Consider the following 4,773-nt stretch of genomic DNA (forward strand, 5'->3'; position numbering starts at 1 on the left):
ACAGTGGATTTCCGCATCAAACGCATCAAGCCAATCCATGCCTACGATAACGCAGAGCTCTCGCATCGCAATAGGGATAAGATCGGTAGGGAATTCAACTCCAGAAAACTCGAGAGTGCAACCCCGATAGACATCGGTGACATAAATAGTGCGGTTGTCGGCAACTTCGACAACCATTGGGCGAGCCAATTTTCCGATACTACACCCCAGACGATTAATAAACGTGCGAGATACAAAAGAATGGGTAGCACCGCTATCAAACATAACAACAGCAGGCTCGGAATCTAGCAAATAAGTGCCTGATTTACCACATACGATCATGTAAACAATTCTAACTACCATTTATTAAATAATGGCAGGAGAGAAAAGAAAAAAAATAAAGAAATTTACCTGCCACTGACGCGGTAATCACCGGCTCATCCGCAGTCATCTGGTGAGCACGACCTCGTGTCACGATAGTGGGTCCCTTTGAAGACGATGCAATTGCAGGATTTGTACCCCCGCTTCCTTTACCAGCCTTCAACTTCGGGCATTCGGGCTTCTTGTGTCCCGTCTCGTTGCAGTGATAGCAGACGGGAGCAGCAGAAGTAATCTGAGGAACTGCACTCGCAGGGGGAGCCCTACAATTCTTCCAATGATGCCCTGGCTTTTTACAATTGTAGTATATCAACGGATTTTTCTCACCCTGACCTGAAGACGGCCTGTACTGATACCTTGACTTACCACCCTGCTTTTGCTTTTTCTGGGCATCTCCGAATGTCTTGGAGGAGGTGTCATTGGCCTTCCTCTTGGTCTGGGTCTGCAACTCGATTTCCCTCCTCCTCGCTGCATCCATGATCGCGGATAAAGTCGGGAACTCCTACATGCTAACGAATTCCCGAATCTCGGTACGTAGAATGGTAGTGTATTGGCTGACCAACCAGGCCTCGTTCCTAGAAAATGAGGGACAAAAAGATAGCATCTCCAAGAACTTGGCGTTCAGGTCGCTAACAGACTCGGTAGTTTGCTGTAAGGCCATGAACTCTTGCTGCATCCGCTGCTGCTCCACCTTGGGCACATATTTTGCCTCGAACCTCTCCACAAATTGGGCCCAAGACATGGCCCTCACTTCTTCCTCGTTTAATAGAGCGGTGATGGTGTTCCACCATGTCTTTCCCCTTTTTCGCAGCTGATTCATGGCGATCACAACTTTGTACTGGTCCGGACACCCAACAGTCATGAAGGCGCCCTCAACATCTGACACCCAATGCTTAGCAGCAACTGGGTCGGATTCACCGTTCCAAAGAGGAGGGCTACACTTGCTGAACTTCTCGAAGTAGTATGCCGAATCCCGAATGGGCGGAGCTGATAACGCTCCCCCGGGAATAGCTGCGAGGTGCTCATCCAGAAGAGCTTTGACCTGGTTGATTATGTCATTGGTCACGCCTGGGATTAGTTCATTGAAAGCGTTATTGAATTCCTCAGCGACAATATTCCTAACTTGCTCCATTTGGAGCTGATTAAGGCGAGCAGGCGGAGCCATCTGTATCCGTAGAAGGAGGAAAATATTTAGAAATAATTCAGCCTAGATATTTCTAGGAAGACGAAACACTCAGCTTGCCGAAAATTTCTCAACCTTGCCCCGACCTAAAACCGGCACCGATGTTTCAAATAGTAGGGGCCCTTCTACTATCTTCCACACAAGTTCCAATTTCGCAATCGCGTCTAGTTTCAAAATTTCCAGCTCGCTCTAGCCGTTAATTTTACATCTCTCTCACATGTTAACATTAAATAAGTGTGTAATCTAGCATTTTAAGACTAGTAGAATCCAATTCATAGTCAACAATTTAACATAAACATTTAACATAAGAAATAAGGCTTACTTGGCTGGCCGACTGGCACACCGCGACATCTTTCACTACTAGTCTTCAGAAAGTTTGAAAAATCTTTTAAAAAGAGAATAAAATATTATAGAGCCTCAAATTTGAGTCTAGAACATCCACAAGAATGCCTAGTTCCCTCAAACTGTGGCTCTGATACCAACTTGTGACACCCAATTTTTTTTTTTGCAAAAATTTTAAACTTTTAAAACCCATCTTAAATTAAATTAAAACAACTGAAATAGTCATAACATAATCCATCAACTTAATAATCATATAAAATAAGTGCGGAAGTAATAATAATAATAAGGTCCCAACAAAATAACTAGTAGCGATGTCCCGATGCTCCATGTCAAGCCTTAGCCTCTTTAATCTTAACACCTGAAAAGTTATAAGGGAAAACGTAAGCACGAAGCTTAGTGAATTCAAACACAGACATTGTACTAACATTCATATTTACTAGCCCTAATCCATTTTCCAATTACAATTATATGATAAAGGCAAAGAACGAATCAATGTCTATATTACAAGAAGGACTTGTAGGTTTGAACTGCACCAGGAAGATCCCGTATCATTTGGCCCTAATCACCGCACCTCACGAAGAGTATTACGTTGGTGATCTTACCTACCCACCGCACCGGTAAATCCGTATCCTTTGGTGGTGTCCCCATATCCATAATTAGTTACATACAGTGCACATGTACGAATTAAAACAATACTTATATAGCATGCTTTTATAATAAATTCAAATAATCACACACGAGCTAACTAGCAAACACAATCATCAATACAACGGTGTGAGAGAACTCACCTTGAGTGAGTATTAAGGATGGATAACAATGAAATAATGCTACCAAGCTTGAGCAAACTTCAAAACCTCACCTAAGAAGGACTAAAGGTTAGAAAGGAGAAGTAATGAAGCTATGAGTTGAGAAAAGAGTAATCACAGCAAGGAGTCTGTTAGTTTCTATTGCCAAGAAAAGGGGCTTTGGTTGCAAAGCAGTCGTATCTACCTGATGGATCATAAGGATGGTAAAGTCAAAAAGTTTGACTCTGCTTCAGGTAAGTCCACTATCTAATTCTATTAAGTTCCTATTTGTATATTCTTAATACATGATGTGATAATATTACATTTTTGATGTTTTGTAGGATCAAATGAAGCTTAAAGGAAAACCATTCTGAGTCTGATCGTGAAGAGGTGGATTTCGATCGCATGGTTCGATGATCAGATTTTTGAGCTGATGCTAAGAGTTGTGATAGATTGCTTAGGAATATTTAGAAACCTAGTTTTCATATGTACTTGCATTGTAAGGACAAGACTCTCTGCATTTTATAAATAAAGAAATAATTTTGATTTTATCTTATTTATATTTCCTTGCAATGACATTTGTGAAAATTGATGTTTGTATGTTTCTATTGTATAGCAATGTTGGAAAATGGATTTGATTATTTCGTTTGTGGTAGTGTCTAAATTTACCAAATAAGGAAAGATTGTCATCACCAAGTCTCAGTTGGTGAGAAACTTGGAATCATGCAACTTGTGTTGTATGATGAATGTGAACCTTCATCTTTGGGAAATTAAGACTAATTCCTTGTTCACATGTATATGTGAGTCAAGTGAAGGACTATGGGACCAGGTACACTTGGTTGTGCACTGGTTAGGTCCACCACAAAGAACGATAAGACTATTCGTCATGATTTACTAAAAGTTTAGTAAATATGGTTATTCTTACAAGTTTAATTGTAATTCTGAATCGTTGAAAAGTTTCAATGTATAGCAGGACGAATAAAAAGAACCAATTAGTCAGAAAGATAAAAGTTTCTCCAATCTGAAAGGAAAGGAGAGTACTTTAGTATCGTGTTTTATGATAATCTTAATTATTATGAAAACCATATCACAATTGATCCTCTAAGGACACCTTAGTGCAATTGTATGGCTAAGAAGAGTAGTCAAGAATTGTTGAAATGGTTAAATCAATTAAGGTGAAGCATACATCGTTCCAAAATCAAGTCTTAGAGTCATACTCCAAGATTGTACATTTACTGACATAATCTTAAGAAGGTTTATAATACACTCATCAAATATGGAATATAAAAGATGTTTTCTTAATCCCGTAGATTTGAAATTGGTAAGGTGTGATGTCTTGGATAAGACAAAGACTAACTAAGACCAATTGTGTGAAGTGTTTTGTCTTGATAAGAAACCGCACTAACTCTTAATTATTTGTTTGTCAAGAGATGTTTTGTGACAAAGAGAGTCTTATATGTCAAGAGGTTAGTGGGCGTCTTAAAGATCTTGAAAAGTTTCAAGAACTAATCAAGAGTAAACCTATTGTTAATCACTAGCGCACGACTTGAGGTTTGCAACCTAGTGTGTTGACATGCTCTTATTTCTGTGCCCATTCTAGTTGAAGTTGACAATGCATGTGATTTCTACGAGTGCTCAATTGTTTGCATAACAACTTGGAAGCAATGGTAGGCCCTTGGCCAGGTGGCAAGAAATTAAGATTGAACAAGTTCAGTCCATATGGGTTGGGATTTATCTCTAACCTTGTATTGTGATTATGGTTATGACAAATTCACATGGATAGGAACACATACACCATAAAATCTAAGTATCATAAGGTTTCTCTCCAATTCATGAAAATGATTGTGAGGAAACAATTTCACTAAGTGGATTTTAAAGAGTTAGCAATTGTGATATTTGCATTGTCAAATCCCATTATGACTACGACATCCTTCCTCATAGTTCGAATTGTGAGAAATGGAAAATAGTTTAAACATTCGGAACTTATTGTTGTAAGTTCTGAACAGTTTAGACACACATATGATGTTTCTGATCAAAGGTGTATGAGCTTAGATAAAGTCTTATTGAAGCATCTCATATCAGAAATCTAAACTTTGGTGAGAAAGT

Source organism: Lactuca sativa, chromosome 6 (genome assembly GCF_002870075.4).
Source record: "Lactuca sativa cultivar Salinas chromosome 6, Lsat_Salinas_v11, whole genome shotgun sequence".
Lineage (NCBI taxonomy): Eukaryota > Viridiplantae > Streptophyta > Magnoliopsida > Asterales > Asteraceae > Lactuca > Lactuca sativa.